A 20396-nucleotide genomic window follows, 5' to 3' on the forward strand; every position below is an offset into this window, starting at 1 on the left:
TAGAAATGATGTAATGAGAACAGGAGAATTCTGGGAAGGAGGAAGTTGATTTTTCCCACTCTTGCCCAGATCACTGAAGCAGCAGGATGTGATCTTCCCCAATGAAAAAGGTACTGAGCCACATGGCTAACATACATCAGAAAAATGGGTTAATCAAGATGTGAGAGTTAGCTAGTGAGAAGCCAGAGCTAATGGGCCAATCAGATTTATAACTTATATAGATCTATGTATGATTTTCTTTGGGGCTAAAAAGCTGGGGGTACCGGGCAGGACAGAAACCCCAGCAACAAACAAGCCAGCTTTTCATATTACATCTGTTAACTCTTAGGGCAGAAGTAACTCCAATTCTAATGTCAGCACTACACTGTACCCCAGTATATATGGTCCTAAGTAAGACTGCAATGTAGTAAGAGTGAGCTCTTTATCAAAATGCCTCTCTTCAGCAGTTATGAAACCCTGGGAACACAAAGCCATGGGCACTGTAACCTCTCTTTGGGTATTGGGTGAGTAGATGTAAGAGAGCTGAGTTGATGAGTTAGAGAATCCTCTGCTTAGCCGAAGTAGAGCCTGGGAGGCTAAGGTACCAAGTGTTTGTCCCATTAGCTGATCTTACCTTGAGTTTTTTTTATTGAATTGGACAGACCAAACAATGAAGGTTAAAAGTAACCTTACATTAGTATGTAGGGGCCTCATGTTTCCAATTTTCTTAGTATTTATTTTATGGGGGTGGATTAGCCTACATATAAGTCTACTGCCTGAAAGAGAGATAAACCTATCTCTTCAGGTTTTGTTCCCTGACCCTCACCACAGTCCCCATGTTGTATTCTTAAAAGATGTGGTGCATATGATACCAAACAGAGTGAGTTCTATCCACAGAAGAAATAGCAGTAATCCAAAAGAAGAAAGAGTTACAAAGGAGGTAAGCTTTAGACAGGATGGTGCCCAAAGCAGAGATACATTTAGTGCCTCAAGCGGATTCCCATCTACTGGATATTTGTTGTACCACAGGGTCTCCTCACAGGTACTCACACAGAACACCTTCGGTTTTGGTTTGAATGATTGTTTTGCTTAGAGAGGGGAGGAATGTGAACGTGAATGTGGGTGGAGACTCTTGAGCGCCCTCTAGAGCTGGGAGCTTGCTTCTAATTCTCATCTTTTCAGTGCTGTGACTTCTCTTCTGACTCCCCAACACCCTGGTTTCTTTTTCTTTAAATATTATTGTTATGTATATATTCACACAAATATATAAAAACAATCTGCTATGTATGTTTAGTGTTGCTTGTATGCATATGATTTCTGGGCTGACCACTTGGTACTGGATAACCAATCAGGGGAATCTTTCTGGGAAAGGCTAATTCTCCCTTTTTCAACACTGTCAGTTGCTTTGCCAAAGGATGAGGTCCCTTGATATCTTCACTGTGAGTTAGTCTTAAACTTGTGTTGTCTTCCTTTTCCTGTAAATCGAGGAATACCAGAGACATGGCAACAGATCTCTTCAGTTATTCTTCAACCAAGATATAAGTTGGCCACTGTTTTGAGAGAAAGAGAGAGAGAGAAAGAACATGAAAATGCTTTGCTGCGATGTTTTTTTTTTTTATAAAGCTCAGCTATAAAAAATTAGGACACTTGAGATATCAAAATAAATGTATGACTCATAAAGAAGAACTCTGATTAGCAATGCATCATGCAGTAAGTTGTGAAAATTGAGGATTTGTAGACTACATTATGTAAAACAAAATTTTTGATAATAAATGTAATCATTTAATAACTTTTGCTTAAGAACTAGACCCCTCATTTAACTTTCTAGATACCATGTTTTACTGAAACTTGATATGAATGTGTTGTATTACATTAATATAGAGGCACTTGAATTTTGCATGCCATATAGTGAAGGTGTGTCAATATCCCTCAGGACTCTGAATATCTTGTAATAATTAGGTTGGTAAACAAACTTCTAGATATCTACAGAAAGTGATGAGAATTATTGCCATATAAATACTTTCAACATTTTTAACACTCCTAATTTTTGAAATTAATTATTATTATGGTGTGTGTGTGTGTGTGTGTGTGTGCATATATGTGAGTGCAGACACCCATATACCCGGCTGTACCTGTGGAGGTCAAAGGACAACTTTCTGGAGTTGTTCGCTCTATCCATCTTGTTGAGACAACATTTTTGCTCCTGTTTCTGCCTGACTGCTTTCACTGAGAGTTGGCTCATGTGCTGATTTGCCTGTTTCAGTCTTCCATCTTCCATAGGAGCGCTCGGATTACAGATGTACACCACTGCTCTGACTTTTTAAGTGAATCCTGGGTTTTAAGCCGGTTCCTCAGGTTTTGTGCAGCAGTTTTTACCCTCTGAGCAATCTCCACCTCTCTATCTTCAATATTAAAAGCAAACCTCTGTATTCATCAAACTGTCTTAAACAGCACTGTATTGGTTACAAATAAGTGTTACATAAGAAAAACATAGTTTTAGGGATTTTCTGCCTGGATATATTTTATAAAAGTGGTTATGCGATTGCACAACAATTTAGCTATTGCTAAACCAAGAATGAGGAAGCTTTTGGTTTTAAATAACTAAGTTACTCTCCTCTCCTTGGTGGGCTGCCTGAGAAGCAGATTGGCTCCTGTTTAACATTAGATTTCTTACTTCGAAATAGTTTTCCATCTTACTCAGTTCCCCTCCTCGGAGGAAGCACAGAGACGCTGGGGCACAGAGGGTCCCCTGCCCTGTATTATGGGGGTCCCCTGCTGTACATTACTTAGATTACCACATATATAACACCTCACAGAAATAAAATGAAGGGTCTTGGGTTTACCCCTCACAGAATACGTATATTAGGGGCTGGTGAGATGTTTCACTGGATAAAGTCATGTGTAGTCAAGCTTAACGACCTGAGTTCTGTCTTCGAACCCACATGAAGGGAGGGGACAATTGAAACAGGCAGGATGTTTTCTTACTTCCATATGTGTGCTCTGGCATGGCTGCACTTACACACAGACAGAATAAATATAAAACATTTCAATTGTGTCATTCAAATGCACTCATAATTTAAAAAGAAAGGCTTGGAAACATTAAAGATGATCCAAAGGAGGAACAGAAGGAGAGTGAGCACGAGCAAGGAACTCAGGACTGCGAGGGGTGCACCCACACACTGAGGCAATGGGGATGTTCTATCGGGAACTCACCAAGGCCAGCTGGCCGGGGACTGAAAAAGCATGGGACAAAACCGGTCTCGCTGAACATAATGGACAATGAGGACTACTGAGAACTGAAGAACAATGGCAATGGGTTCTTGATCCTATTGCACGTAATGGCTTTGTGGGAGCCCAGGTAGTTTGGATGCTCACCTTAATAGACCTGGATGGAGGTGGGTGGTCCTTGGACCTCCCACAGGGCAGAGAAACCTGCTTGCTCTTTGGGCTGAGGAGGAAGGAAGACTTGATTGGGGGAGGGGGAGGGAATGGGAGGTGGTGGCGGGGAAGAGGCAGAAATCTTAAATAATTAAATAAATTAATTAATAAAAAAAAGATGATACACTACAGGATTACATGCTAGTATTTGGCTAAAATGTGAAAGTTAAATTATGTTTTAAGAAATCATGGAATTCTGCAAGAACAGAATGGACAAAGGGTCAGATAGGGAATATATCCTGCCTAGAAAAGTATCAGAAATTCATTTCTTCTGTGTTGTGGAAGAAGGCCGTTGAGGGACAGTGATAGAGTTTTATCTGGGCAGTGGCTGGGACATCAGGAACAAGGACTTGTGGGCAGATGCTGAGGTGGTCTTGGAGCACTGGGAGTAGTCAGGCTGGGCTTGATCAAGATCTCAGAGTCATCTTCACAAAGGAGACTCTTGGCATTTTCCGGAAGAAATGTTCTTTAGGGAGGAAAGACCTTAGTAGATGTAAGGTACACAGAACCCTGGCAATGCTGTTGCCTAGTGACATCAGGAGAAAGAGTGATTGACACGGCAAAGAAGTTTTATGGAATACTATCAAGGAAAGGATGAATGTTTGCAGGAGATTGAGGAAGGGATAGCTGAAAGTGGGGCTGAGCACAGATTTTGAAGATTGGGAAGTTGCTGGTGATGGTTGAGTGGGCGAGCGAGGTAGAGATGGTCGAGATATAATTGGTTAAGTGCACTATGTTTCCCTGCAGGTTACTAGGACAGGAAAGAATTAAACTATTTCATAAAAGGGTATCACTTGCCATTCTAGAATAGCCTGGGGACCGAGGAAAATCTTGCTCTTTGTGTCTGAGTTAACTAACCCTAAAATATGCAGGTTAAGTCAAGCCAATGAGAGAGAGAGAGAGAGAGAGAGAGAGAGTAAACTTAAACTCTGGACTTCAGACAGCAGCTCTGTCCTAAGTTCCTAGGTGAAGGCAAGGACGGACATGCCCAGCCGACCGAGCAAGGCGCTTGACATGCCAGCCTTGCAGTTCTCTCCATCTCATTCTAGAGTGAAAACATGTTCCTGGAAGACAAACACACTTTTCCCTCCATTAAAAATCATAATGCACAAACAGTAAAAAAAATTCTAGCCCCATATGAAACCACAAGGAAATAAAAACAAAATGTTTAGGTGCATTTTCTCCAGGATGGAGTCTTATTTGACATAGGCAGTCTGTAAAAAACAAATAAAGGTGTTAAAAACAGCTGCTCTCCCCTCATGCAGAGTTCTTTGTTCCCTACTGTAAATATGTTAATTGTTCATCTGTTTGACCAAGGTCTACAGGGCCCACAGAGCACCACAGGTATTTGTGTTATTGATTCCCCTGGAGAGACAACGCTATCCCTAGCTCAGAGTAACTTTGGGCCAGGGTGAGACTGTATACATGATCATCTTTCCTTAACTGGTGACTTTTTCAAACAAATTTTTTTTCTAGTATGAAACATGTCTTTGTAAGATTTATGGCTTTTAAAGAGACAGTATAAATATATGTCCCTAAACAGGTAAGGAATTTAGTGAACAGAGAGTTGAATCAAAGAGGCCTTGTTCTAAGTATGGTGTTGGAATGTTTCTGAAGTTAACGATGGGGCTGTGTTTTGTGGCACAAATGTTTTCAGTCCTAATATTCTGCATGTAACAAAAATGAGAAAAAATACTCACATTGAATACATAAAGGATTTTTAATTTTTTTTACTGATGTTTCTGTGTGCATATGTGTGTGTGTGTGTGTGTGTGTGTGTATGGCATGCCATAGGTCAGAGGACAATTGTGGCAGGAGTCAGCTCTTTCTTTTCACCCTGTGAGTTCCATAGACTGAGCTCAGGTCATCAGAGTTACATAGCAAGCCCTTTCACCAACTGAGCCATCTTGTCAACCCACAGAAAAGTTTTAAAATCAAATTTAGCATTTAATAATATTTTTAAATGCTATATAAAAAATTTATATAATTGGTAAGACAGTTTTTTTTTCCACAAAGCTGATTAAGTGATTTTACCAGTTGTTCTTAAAATCTTTCCAAAGCTAAGATAAAATTTTCGTAAGCTAGAACAGTTTTAATATGTGTGTACACATGTATATGCATGCATGTAGATATATGTGTGTGTACATTTGTGTTTTTATGTAAGATAAAGAGATTAATGCTAAAAAATGTTCCATATGGCAAGAAGGGCCAGAAAAGAGAAAAGTTAATTTTCTAATTGTAATACAAGCCAAAAGCTAAAAATTTGGGATTAGACAGACCATTTACTAGTTAAGAGTGTTTGCTATTCTTGCAGACGACCCAAATTTAGTTTCCAGCCCTAATGTCAGGTAGCTTACAACTGCTTGTAACTTCAGCTTCAGGGGTCCCAAGCTGTCTCTGAAATCCCTGGGTACTGTATTCACACATGGGCATACCTACACACAGATACACACATAGACACACACACATACACATACACACACAAATAAATCTTAAGAAAAAGGAACCAAAAGGTAAGTACCCTATAGCACTAAACACTTTTATTTTAAACTACTGGCATTCATCCAGTGTTGAGAATCTTTAAGGTGAGTTGGGATTGCCTTTCTGTTGTTCCTTAGCAACTATATAAATTCAGTCAATATCTTATTGCCTAAGATTCAAGCACATGTATACAGATTTAATAGAAGTCATTATAGTTTCACTTGTTTTGTTTGATTTATGGTGAACAAAACCCAAAATCAATTTGTGGTTTGGTTACAGGAATATATGTGTTTTATTCATGTGTATTTGTTTCCAATTTAACCATGCTTGGTGTTATTAATCCTTCATAGCTTTGTCAACTGAGATAGAAGTTCAATATTCATTCACAATACTTCTGGATTCAAAGAACTCTGTTTTTACACTAATTATTTTATTTGTGTGCAAATATGTGAGTGTCTGGAGGCCAGAGGTCAACTTTGTATGACCTTCCTCATTTTTACTATCTGTCTTAGTTAGGTTTTCTGTTGTTGTGAAGAGACACCATGACCATGAAAACTGTTACAAAGGAAAAGATTTTAACTGAGTGTCTTAGAGTTTCAGAGGTTTAGTTCATTATCATCATGACAGTACCTGATAGCATGCAAGCAGACATGGTACTGGAAAAGGAGCAGAGAATGGAGAAGAAGCTACATCTTCATCTTCAGGGAACAGCAACTAAGTGAACTAAGGTACTGGATGTGGCTTGGGCATGTATGAGACCCAATGACTGCCTTCACAGTGACATACTTCTCCAACAAGGTCACAGCTCCTAATAATGCCATTCCCTATGAGTTTATGGGAACCATTAACATCTAAACTACTATACCATCCAACTTAATTTCTTTCTTCCTTTTTTTTTTTTAAGACAGTGTTTACCTCTTGTTTCAGTTAGGGTGACCAACCAGTGACTCACAGGATCTTTCTGTCTCTTTCTCCACAGCTCTGGGTTGTAAATGCTTATCACTATGGCAGATATTTTGCTATATGCTCTGGGAGTGTTTATATATATTCCTGAAGCAAATGAAGAAATAACAATGGTTTTTGACATGAAACCTACATTTTCCTTCTCTGTATCTCACACAAAATTCTGCAGATGGTCATGAAGAACAGTCTCCAGTTCTTACCGAGGTTCCAAGCTTTTGACTTACTTTTCTTTTTATGCTGTGTTTTGTCCAGTTTCTATTGTTCAGTTAATATACAGAGAGAAAATAATGAAAAGAATGTATGACCCAAAGAAATGAGAAGTGTCCTGGCCTCAGGTGTTAGGGAGAATAGAGACTTCCATAGAATATTTTAAGCATCGGTCAACAACATATCATCCGAGCACTTCTGTGGCCTTAGTGACTGAACCACATGCACACAGGTTCCTCAGAATAAATTCATAGGCAGTTACAAGTCCCTGTGACTGAAAGGCAAGGATGGTCTTATTATTTCATGTCCCCAAACACTAAATTTATTGCAACCTTTCCTTTTACATGCATTTTGTGATGGTACACAAAGTGGGGACGCATTTGTTTAATACCTTCCTGGCCTCCTTAGAGGACTGGTGTGGCACCTGCAGCACCTGGAACTACAGTCGGGCGAGGGTCTGGGGAGTAAAAACACATAGAGACATGTGTCACTCTTGAAGCAAGAATGGCGATTTTATTATGTTCCCAGGTAGTTTATATAGTGCTCTCCTTGATTAGTGGCCAAGCCCTAGCTCTGGGGCCACTGCAAGCCCAACCAGAAACCACTTCCTTCTTATCAGGAACCACTTCCTTCTTATCAGGAACTTATGAGGGTCCCATACTCAACCAAGTTGTTTACCTCCAGCAGGCGAAAGGTCATAGAATGTTCAGGGTCTGAGGGTCTGCAGCTCCCAATAGACTGGGACGACTGAGAATGGATCTCATACCTGTAGTTTGCATAGTTACCCAACTCTGATTATAGAACTGGGAGAAGGTCAGAGATGAGGTGGAAAATGATGCTGGGAATATGTCACTCAGTGACATGAAGACTATGTGCCAGAATGAGAGTATTCTCTCTCTCTGCATCCATCTTCTTTCTCTATCTACCATATATCAGCTATTATCTGTCTATCATTTACCACATATCAAATTATCTTCTTTCTATCACCTATCCATTATATACCAATAAATCTATCATCTAGATACAAAACCATCTTCTTTTTATAACCTATAAATTTATCTGTCACATATTTATCAATTTATTTTTTATTATCTATCATCTAGCAAAATATCTTCTATTACCCATTTGTCTGTCTGTCTATCTATCATTTATCAATTGTCTATCTACTTTTTATTTTATCTCATTTTATTTTTCTATCCATCTATCTTCTATCATCTGTCATTAGCTTCTCTATCCATCTCTATATCTATCCATCAGATTATATCATCTATCTGCCACCTAAACTCTATTTTGAGCATAATGAACACAGAACTGAAAGCTTTGTTTTACACATTTTATGGAACACTTGATTTGTAGAAAGCCAATACTGATCTTTAACAATGCTTCCTCCTTAAATTCTACATTCAATGATATGTAATAAGTTGCTGGATCTCAATATTTTAAGTTATAGTATCTACGTTAAAGCACCTTTACTTAAATTGTGTTTACTTCAGCTGTTCAAGTGTTTTATACTTTAGTTTTTTGGGATAATGTATGATAACAAATCTATACAGCATATAGTTTATTAGCCTGTAAAATGTAAAGCAATAAACAGCTGATACTAAAAGATAGGTTTTCCAGTTTTACCTAATTTTCTCTTAATGCTTCTGTTTATACCACTGATAAATGTTCAATGATCAGTGTATCTATAAATATAGAGCCTTATAGTAGTGATAAAATGCAAGCATTTCCATCCTATTATAAGTCAAAATGTTCATACTCACTAGGCTCTATTAAAATGAGCACTTACAAGTACATAAAATTAGATAGGATAGATTGAAATTCCTACAGTAGAGACTTAATTCAAGAACAAAACCCAAAAACTAACTAAAAGTCATTTGTGAAAAAAAATAATATTGGTGCTGGGAAGATGGTTCTGGTTGGACAGAACAATGGAACATGATGATCTGGAATTTGTTCCTAGTTTGGCAGAATTATATATATCTATAATCCTATCACTTTGGTGCAAGTGGGGGATTTGGTGGTGTGGGCAGAGATAGATCCCTTCAATTCACAAGCCATTAGCCCAGCCAATCAAGGAGCAGCTGGCTCAGTGGAAACCTGGTTTCAAATGATAAAGTGGGACTTGTAAGGAAGACACCGGAAGTGGACCACTGGCTGCTGTGCACAGGTACACATGTGTGCCCTCCAACCAGACAACATGGTTTGTTTGTTTATATTTTGTTTGGTTCTGTACAGTAAGTAGTCCAGAGAGACTGCCCAGCTCTACTGTGCCATCCGGAAACTTTCTGAGGGTTTATCCTCAGATGACTTGTGTCTCTCTGCTTGTGACCCTACACTCACTTCTAGTGTTACACTGAGCTTGGGGCAGATGAGGTATAGAAAGCGGAAGCACACATGAGTAGAATTATCTTTCTTTAAAAGAAAATTTCCAGAAGCCCATGAAGTGGTTAGATAGTGTCCCTAGCTAGTTTGCAGTCCCTTTCAAGGACAAGGGAGTCTAAAAGTTGACACATGTACAGAATGTGTTCACAAACAAATGGGCGAGTTTGTGGTAGGAGACAGGGAGGAAGAGGTGTTGGCGGGTTGATAGCCCTGTTTGTGTCAAGACCACGACTTGCCCTACCACAGGGGTCTCCTAAATGCCACAACATTCTTTTTAGTTTTAAACTTTATTTATATTACTATGTAAGTGTGTGTGTATATTTTCACACATGGGCTCACAGTGCATGTTTACACAAACATCTGAATACAAACTACAGAGTAAGGGTGGAGGTCAACTCATAGAACTCAGATAGCTTTGATAGTAGGCATCTTTCCCAGCAATACCTCCTTAGCTAGCCCCAGGATCATGTGTTTTTAAGTCCGTGTTGGGATTGGAATGATGGAAGGGTTACAGGGAAGGGGCATGCTCTCTGGGATGTTCTTCAGCAGCTTCAGAGACGCATGGGTATCTCAGCTCTGAACTCAAAGGGAAGACTGGTTTGCGAAGCGATGGAGATATACAATGCATTAATACAAACTGGGATACCAAGGAAGGAAGCACAAAAAGATGCTCCCAAGGGATCTGAGAAAATAATTATGCACTGTGGTAGTCTTCTAGTCAGATCCTCAGAGGGCAGCAGATCCCCTTCTACATTTACTCCTAAAAACTAAAATGCCCATATTTTACTGTGTTGTTCTTTGAGTACTACTGCCTGAATGAATCATATTTACTCAGAAGTCACAGCATACTGCAAAATTTTCCATATATTTGTTATTATTTTATGTACATAAGGGTTTTGCCTGCATATATGTCTGCAATCCACACATATTTCTCATTTTTTGCAGAGCATTAAATGCCCTGGAACTGGAGTTATGATTGGTTGTGAGCCACTGTGCTGGGTGTTGGGAACTAAACATGGGTGGTGCCCTTTACCACTGAGAGATCTCTCCAGCCCCTAGTACAAACCTGCCATTATATGTACTTAATAAATTGCAATCATTTATAGGTTCAACTATCTATCTTATGAATTTCATTCAGTAACAGACTTTAAAATCATATGTATTATATATAAGTAAAAGAATTAATCTAATGTAATATCATCTTGAAATACTTATAGAGTGCTGTCTTATGAGAAAAGATCCACTATATAAAAACCAAGTCTTCTTTTAAAAACATATTTGGACATTTTAAATGGGCCACTTTTATTTTCAGATACATCTTCACTTTATACATGTCTGGAGTTGGTAAATGAACAGATACTGTGAAAACAGTATTTCTTTATCAATATAAATACAATTTATTTAATAGGTTTGTTTTAAGTTTGAAAACAGACCTTTTCAAGCTGGGTCTGGGGATGAAGGCATACATTCCAAGCTTCACAAGGGACTGAAGCAGAAGGATCACAAATGGAAGGCCTTGCTGGGCTGTAGAGAAAGTCCAAGGCCAGCCTGGGCAACTCAATTAAAGCTCATGTCTAAAAGTAAAAGAAGTGCTAGGGACTGGATACATGGTGTAGAGCTTTCATAGCAATGCAAGATCAACTTTAAATCCACAGTGCCAAGAAGAGGAAGAACTGATTTTCAACAGTAACAATATTATATTCCTATCTGTATTTTCCCCAGACATAATAGGTATTAATCTGAAAGAACATGTTCATCATGACTTTCTGAAGTTTTTCCTTCAGTGTGAAGCTGGACAGCACACCACAGTTTTATGACTCAACTTTTTATATAGTCCCTGAGCCAAAATTCAATTTTGTCTCCTCATTTCCCTACTGCTAATCACACCTTTAAGAAAAACAAGTCTAGTGCTGGGGCTATAATAGCACAAATTCAATTATCTTTTGAAACTAGATTTCTCTCTTTGCAAATTGGATTAGTTACAGGCTTATCATTTGTGAAAGATAATGAAGTTGTTTATAAAAGAAAGGGTGTGTTTTTTCCCCAGTTGTTGCTGTTGTATTTTTGTATTTCAATGAGATTGATAGAAAGGAGTTGTATTTACTTTGTAGTTTCTTGCATTAAACTCTCAAACTTTAGATTTCTTTTCCTTTTCCATTAGTGGTCCAGAACAATGGTCTTGTTTAATCTTTCATTCGTCTGGGGGTATTTATCACTTGACTGTAGGCACCTGAAGGTTTCTTGAACTTCAGAGAATGTTCAAGTCCCAGCTCAGTGTTTTTTTCAACATTCTACCTTGCCCCAGGCCAGTTTTTCTTTGTCACCACTACTTGTCAATTTTATATTCCAACATGACTGAGGCCGTTACTCCCACCCGTACAGGCTGCTAAAGTATTCTACTACAATTTTTTGCATTGTTCGGTGTGTGCATGTTTAAATTTTCAATGCACATGCCTATATGTGGAGGTCAGAAGTCATTATTGCCTGTCTCAATTGTTCTCCAACTTATCTGTCCAGGCAGGGTCACTCACTAAACCCAACATTTACCATCTACCTACATTGTTTGGCCCAGGCACTCTGGAGATCTTCCTGTCCCTACCTCCCTGTGCTAGGGTTACAGATGCAAGTGACTCTACTTGCCTTTGTTTTATCTGTGTTCTAAGACTCCAATCTCTAATCCTCATGCATGAGCAGTAGACTCTTCACTAACTAACCAACTCCCATCAGTGAATCCTAGTACAAATCTATGCAGGAATCCTTCTGAGACATTGTCATTTCTGTGATGTCCTTAACAAGATTCTGCTTAATGATGCTGTTAATGTATGACTCACTAAAAGCACAAAATTCACACGATAGCATTTTAGTTACAACATATGGGGTCCAATCGCTCTTGGTACATCTTTAGTCATTGTGACACAATCTCACTTCACCAGAGGAAACATCTCTCTGACACCTCAGTACTCTTTATTGCTGCATATATCTGCTTATATTTTCTTACATCTTTCCACTGATGGATTTATTGCTTTTCTCTTTGCCTTACCGATGCTTGGGAAGAAGCAACTTGAATGAGAAAAGCTTTATTTTAGCTTAAACTTTGAAGGATTTAGTCTATTGTAGCCCAGAAATCATGGCAGGAAGGAGCTTCCCCGGGAGGGAAATGTGTGTAGCTGGGACTTCTCACTGCCTCACATCTCTACTGCACAGAAAGAAGGGAACAGATGAGAGCCCAACTGTAAATGTCAAAGCCCACCATAGTGACCCACTTCCTGTACTGAGGTCCAGCCTTCTCAGAGTTCCACACTAAAATCTTTTGGCTCAAGCCAAACAAACTAGTAAAGTGTGGTGTAATCCAATGCTGTAACTCTGAACGTGAAGGGAAGAGTGCACAGGAGGGATGAAAATATTCCTCAGTAGTCAGGAATGCTTGCTGATTCTAGAGAACCCACATTTGGTACCCAGTACTCACATCTGTGACTGACAGCTGCCCATAACTTTGGTTCACATCCAAAGTACTCTTCTAACCTCTCTAGATACTGTATGCATGTGGAGCATGGTACATGTGCGCGCACACACACACACACGTGCATACACTCACACATGAATAAATAAAAATTGTTAAGAATAAGTAGACAGATGAGTCTTCGTACATAACAATGGAGTAAAAACAGTAAGCAGAGAACAAAGAGAAACGAAATGGAAAGTAAAGAAGTTTTAAAGATGAATTGATCCCAAATATTCTTAGACTGGAGAGAAGAATCGGAAAGAAAAGGCAGAAAGTTTAAGAAAAAAAAATGGGTGTAGCATGCAAAACTTGGGAGAATAGGAGCAATCAAAATGGCTGAATGGGTTAAACCACTTGCTGCCATGTCTGTCAACCTGAGTTCAAGCCCTTGAATCCATATAGAGGAAGGAGAGAACTGATTCCTGTAAATTGTCCATTGACCTTTTGGCCTGTGCTTGAGTGCTCTGGCACACCTGTAACCATACACACATATGTGTACACAATAAATAAATGTAAAAGGATGTTAGAGGGATTCACAACACAGACCAGTTATCAGTCTGAATAAGGAGAGTACGATAGCCCAAGCTGAGGTCATGGGGCATGTCACTGGGTACACAAGGGAAAGACAGCATGGAATTGATGGAATCTACTTGCTATGGACTACATAAAACAAAGTGGCAGGGTGCAAAGCAGAATAATGGTCCTTTTAGGCTAGAATCCCTAATAAGGCTGATTAAATGTAAGAATAAACATGGAAGATGAGATAAGCCTGATTAATGCCACATGTGCAACTAACTGTTTTACGTCTTGGCCAAGGTAGTTCCAGGACAGCATTCCTTTTCAGATTTTGTCTCTTACAAGCAGAATACACATGAAGATATTTTTTAAAAGGAAGTTAGAAGAAGAAAGACTTTAGAACCAAAGATTACAGCTTACCAAGTACACAATTTTCTTGATTGAGAAAGTGATGGTGTGTTTAGTGCTCTGCAGTCTAACAAAATGAGCCAGGAGAGAGGATGGAAGAGGTGCAGCTTGATGCCCAGCCTGTAAATCCACTGGTGCCCAGACACAACAGGGGGGTGCTATTAGTCTTACAAGTTTTTTAACACCAGAAATTGTTTACATAAATGATGGAGAACCTGCCAGGCCAAAGGCAAACAGAAGGGTGACTCAGAGTTTAGTTATAGTATAAAGCTAGTGCCACAGGAAGTCTGGAGTGAGCAGAGGCTGTGTTAATTTGAGCATAACAGCCATGGGAGACAGGAAAAGGCCTAGGACATCCATCTGGTTCTTCTGTGGAGTCATAACATAGGAGTTTTCAGAGTGATGGCAAGGATGATCCTATTCAATGTGAGCTGGTGCTCTGAGGAGATAACACAAAAGATTGGGGGAAGGAAGAGCAGAAGTGATACTCCATCTGTGGATCTTTTCTTTCTCCATTCTATTTCCCATTACTGAAACTCCCCACAATCCAGAGGATAAGGGACAATAGATAGGGGAAATTTTCTGAGATGCAGTGTAGACAAGAGATGGGAAGGTATCTGAGAGCAAAGATTGTATCCTGAAAGTCATAGCACAAAGGCTTATAGTCACTGGAAGGATGAGGACTCCTTCTGCTATCAGTGGTGAGTAATTGGTTCTGGGGTGTCTCCATCCAGTCATTCAGTACAGATACTACTTCAAGCTGACTAGGAGAAAACTCAGTCAATCATGAGAAACCAAGTACTAAACAGAACCTCATATCCTGCAACCTCCTCAGATTTCTTCAAACCACAATATTGGGATGCAATTCAAGAAGCTACTTCCATAATATTATAATGCAATTCACGAAGCGATGTAGTGACCATCAGGAGGTCAGTCCATTAGGTGAGTACTCCTCCTCAGCATCAGCATCTTCCCTGTAACCTCATCATTTCTCAATACAACAAAATGTTTGTTTCTCTCTGTCCCCTTGAGGTATTTAATCTGCTAAACCTTTTTTAAATGTACATATCAGATTGCATTGAGTATGAATGGGGCCAATTAAAGGTAGTTGGCATTCATGGTTATCACTAACTTTAAATGAACAAGGATTTAACAAATATATATCTGTGTGTTCTTTTCCATTGCTGTGATAAAAAGCCTGAAAAAAATTAACATGTGGAAGAAAGTGTTTGCTTTAGCTCACAATTCCAGGTTACAATCTATCATAATGAGGAAGTTTAGACAAGAACTTCAAACAACCTGTAAACGAAGACTGTACTGTAGTTTTCGGCTGCCCAGAACCAAATAATCACACAGAAATAATATTAAGTGCAACACTGTTTGGCCTATTAGCTTAGGCTTCTTTTAATCAACTCTTACATCTTAAATTAACCTATTTCTATTAATCTATGTATCACCACAAGGCTATCCTACTGGTAAGGTTCCAGTGTTTAGGCATCTTTTTACATTGGCAGCTATGTTCAGATTTCCCACCTGACTATATTCTACCATGCCATAGGCCAAAGAAGATTCTTTTTGAACCAATGAAAATAAAACATATTCATGACATACAAAGGGGAATTGCACATCATCTCCTCTTTTTTGCCTAAATAAAAAGGAAGGTTTTAACTTTAACATAGTAAAATTACACATGTTAAAACAGGTATCAAGCAAGAATTACACTTACAATATTTAGTCTATTTGTATCGGGAAAAATTAAAGAAAATATTCTATCATCTATTTTATCTTTGTGAGTCTAAACTATTATACCTAATTTATCTTTTATCATAACTAAGAAAAACTATGACTATCCATCTTCAACTCCATCGAAGACTCCAGAGGGATATACTATTACCTAAGTAAACAGAAAGTGCATTGTAAGCAACTTCAAAAACTCTAGAATTGACAGAGACATCTCACTGCCTGGACAGTTACCCAAAGTTCTTTTGTAATATTGGGGTATTAATTTTCAGCTTGTAGGCCCATAGTATCCAGCAGACTTTTTCATGAAACAGGAACCCTGAAGGACTGTCTCACCTTCTTTAGACAATTACAGTAGTCACTTTTCTGTGGATACTGCATGTCCAGATATAGCATACCATCAAGCAGTCCAGGCAAGAACAATTTCTAATTCAAATGGCTAGCGATTTCCATAAGGAGCCTCTTAGATGCCCACCTTTCTCTTTAAGTAATTGGTGCTGTCACGAGCAAACATGTCTCACTGTTGAGGAAAGTCTAAGTTCTTAAAACTTTTTAAACACCATATTCTGTAGGTCTTTGAAAGGTTTGAAGAAAACCTATCTATCTGAAATATATTTCTTTTTTTTTTAAAAAAATATTTACTTATTTATTATGTATACAATATTCTGTCTGTGTGTATGCCTGCAGGCCAGAAGAGGGCACCAGACCTCATTACAGATGGTTGTGAGCCACCATGTGGTTGCTGGGAATTGAACTCAGGACCTTTGGAAGAGCAGGCAATGCTCTTAACCACTGAGCCATCTCTCCAGCCCCTGAAATATATTTCCATACATCTAGGAAACCTAACTAACATGATTACAAGTTTGACTATTATAGATGACTATATTAACCCATAATTTTAAATATACATTAAATTTTTAAATGAGTTGTATAAACATAATACCTTAAACAAGAGTAGAAATAAACATGTAACAAAATTCAGCTTAAATTTGTATCAATAGACTAAAGTCCATGCCCACGTAGTATTAATTACTATATCAACAGTCATTCACTTCATATCCACAGACAAAAGCAGAGAGAAGTAAATTAATGCATGCTTATTACTCTAATCATTTTCTCTACTCTCGTTCAACCTAGGACTGAAAAGCACAGAGCAGTGCTAACCACAGTGGGCTGGATTCTATCACACCAATTAATGCAATCAAGACATTTGCTCAAAGAAATGACTATAGGTCAACCTGAGCTAGACGGTCCCTTATTTAGAGTCTCGGGTAATTCTAGGTTATGTGAAATTGACAATTAAAACTAACCAGCACACCATATAAGCAGAAAAATCACTCAACATGCTGTTTCCAGTTTAATTGTTTTCTCAACAGGGTGGGTCTGTCTCTGCTCTCTGCCTCCATTCTAAGCAGAGCAAAGTTAAGTGCTGTCTCCACAGAAGTTGAAGGTAGCCAGTTACAAGTCCACTAGTGTGTGAGTTGCACTGAGATCTCTGTGATCTGCATCTCTGCTCTGTGGGTATGCACACAGCACTCTTGGATGTCACTCTGGTCTTTCTGTTGGATCATTGGCTCCTTGAGAAAGCAAACTCCAGTTAAGAGATGGTTGTTGACTGACTACTTTTGTCTGCTTATGTCACAAAGCGACAGGTAGGAAATGATAGAACTTTCAGTGACTGTACCAGTGCAGATGAGGGAAGAGATTTGCATATAATACACCCAACAGAGGAGCAGCCTGGTGTTCATAATTTAAGTCTCCAAACCACAATGAAATGGCATAGGAGACTCCCTTGCCCATTGTGTTAGCCCTCACTGCCCTTCAGTTTAGTGAGCAAAAGTATTTAAAAATATTCCTAGCCTAACTTGACTAGAGAAAATCTACACATAAAATTAAAAAAAGTTATGTTTCTGCTAATAGCTAAACATTTCTTTTATTTCCAGGGACCAAAACACAGTCTCTTCTGAGTGAGACTGGTGTATTGTTTTTGATTTGTTTAATAGAGACTTAAATCTGAATGTCTTTTGAGCATGGCAGGGCAGGTCAAGCAGCAAAATAAGTGTGTAACAGAAGTCTGCATAGCTGACAGCAGACAACTAAGGCCTGGACCATTGTTATTTGCCAACATAAAGAAAGTGGACAGCCCAGAGCTTGAAAATGAATGAGAAAAATAAAACGCTTGTGCTGAAAAATAGTATAGCATAAGCTGTCTCACACAATTTGGCTTTTCCTACATCAGTTGGGAAGACCAGACAAGAGAATTATTATATATTACTTTTGTCCTTCCCATTCATCTTCACTGTCCCTCTCCTCATTTAACTCTGCCCTCTTTCTCTGACTGTTGCTTTTCATGTCACTAAATGTTTCCTTTGTTGAGTTTCCTACTTCAGAATACAACAAGGTGTGGGTATACTTATTCCTGCTCTTGTTTCATAATTTTCTGATTTCTATGGATATTTTCATTGTGTGCTTTTAGCACTGTTTTGTATGCCCAGAAAAGAATCGAAAGCAAAAACAAAACAAAACAACAACAACAACAACAAAAAAAAAAACAGCCTCAACTCTATTAGACTTTAATGAGGGAGAGGAACAAATATTAGAGAAACTACTCCAGTGTATTAGATGCTGCAAAGTGAAAAGTTTCATGGAAACAAGCAAGGTGGAAGGGCATAGCATCAAGAAAAATCCCAGCTTCTTACAGAAGGTTAAGAGGCATCGCTAGCAAGACATTTGATTCAAGACCTACCACAGATGAATAATGACCAGCAGGGAGAAGAGTTCTGTCAGGAGGAAGAGCAAGAACCATAGATATGTTGCCATGTTTGAGCAATAGTGAGGACTGTGTCTAAGTGCATGCAATTGCAAAAAAAAAAAAAAAAAAGGAAGAATTAGGAATAATAGGTGTGCAGTGTGGAGTGTGGCACAACATCCTGAGAACCCCCATATGACTTTAGAATATTTACCTTTATTTTGAATGAAATGTGAAGCCAGGGGAAGGATTGGAGAAGCAAAATGACTTAAAGGCTAAGTTGAAAGCAGGCTGAAGAAAAGAGTGTCAATAGCTTCAAGAGAGCTGGGAAGCTTTGAGAATCCAGGGAAGAGCTGAAAGGCATTGCCAGGGTGGTAAGGGAGGTGGAAGTGGGAAGTGGGTGGGTTTGGGGGTAGAGTCTGAGGAGGTCAGAGGGTCAGCTAATGGACTGGCTGCATCAGAGAGTCAGAAGTGACTCCAGGGGATTCTGCTTGAATAACCTGGAGGTCTGGAATTACCCAACTGAGATGTGAAAGGCTGTCAGAAGGAGATGTGGGAACAGGGAAGACTCAGAGTTCACATAAGGACAGGCAAGGCCTAGGATGCTTATTAAGCATGCAATCTGAAATCCTGAGGGGGCAGATAGGCCCACGAGGCTGCGGCTCAGGGAGAAGACTGCTGAAGACATAACTGCGGGGTTTGGCAACAGTAGACAGTTTGCAGAGCCACAGACCTGGAAGAGATAGCAAAAAAACTGAAAATGAAATTAATGAAAAATACTAAAAGAATTGAGCACTAGGTGTCATTGAAAAGGAGTGTCAAAGTCTGTGCCCCAAGCCAAGTTTAGTCATCCATCCTCAAAAAGCCAAATTAATAGTGGAAATCCAAAACAGAAGATTTAGTCAATGTGGACACTATGAGAAAAGGGACAAAGAGACTTAGTGAACCCCTCATGTCCACTTTCTAGGGTCCTAAAGTTAAATAGAGGGGGCTAAGGGAATTCAGATTTCAGTAGTCCTGATCAAGGTGTGGTCTTGTCCACTATTGACCCATCCTTGTCTTGGCTTCACTGTCATCCTGTAAGGTAGTCTGAGAACTTGTTAGAACTGTGTGAAATCTCTTTCCTGGAGACAAATTCTCCCCTATGGCTGATAATCTTTCCTTCCTCCAGTATGAGATCCAAGGTGAAATTCACATTTTTTTTAGGGTGGGGAAGGTCTGTGTCAACTGTCTGATTGATTGAGAGCTACACATTCCTCTTTAGAACACCTTTATTTCTTCCAGTCAGTTACAATTTAGAAAAAAAAGTTGTCACATTTAGCAGCATGACACCACATGTCCTTTAAAAATGGGGAGATGGCTCAGCTGTTGAGAGAACAAACTGCTCTTCCGGGTTTAATTCCCAGCAGCCACACGACAGCTCACAACTGTCTGTAACTTCAGGATACAAGATGCTCACACAGAGATACATGCCGGCTAAACACAAAAGTATATAAATTAAAAAAATCAAATTAAATAAATAAAAATTGTGGTGTCTCATTCGTTAGGCAAGCACAAACTGTGTCAAGGAAGGAGGGTCACAGTGCTAGCAAAGCACTGCTGGGAGTTCTGACAGGACCAACCAACTCCCGCTGCTTTTTCTCTGAAAAGAAGTTGAGGCAATGGGGATGTTCTATCGGGAACTCACCAAGGCCAGCTGGCCGGGGACTGAAAAAGCATGGGACAAAACCGGTCTCGCTGAACATAACGGACAATGAGGACTACTGAGAACTGAAGAACAATGGCAATGGGTCCTTGATCCTATTGCACGTAATGGCTTTGTGGGAGCCCAGGTAGTTTGGATGCTCACCTTAATAGACCTGGATGGAGGTGGGTGGTCCTTGGACCTCCCACAGGGCAGAGAAACCTGCTTGCTCTTTGGGGCTGAGGAGGAAGGAAGACTTGATTGGGGGAGGGGGAGGGAATGGGAGGTGGTGGCGGGGAAGAGGCAGAAATCTTTAATAATTAAATAAATTAATTAATAAAAAA

Source organism: Chionomys nivalis, chromosome 13 (assembly GCF_950005125.1).
Source record: "Chionomys nivalis chromosome 13, mChiNiv1.1, whole genome shotgun sequence".
Taxonomy (NCBI): Eukaryota; Metazoa; Chordata; class Mammalia; order Rodentia; family Cricetidae; genus Chionomys; species Chionomys nivalis.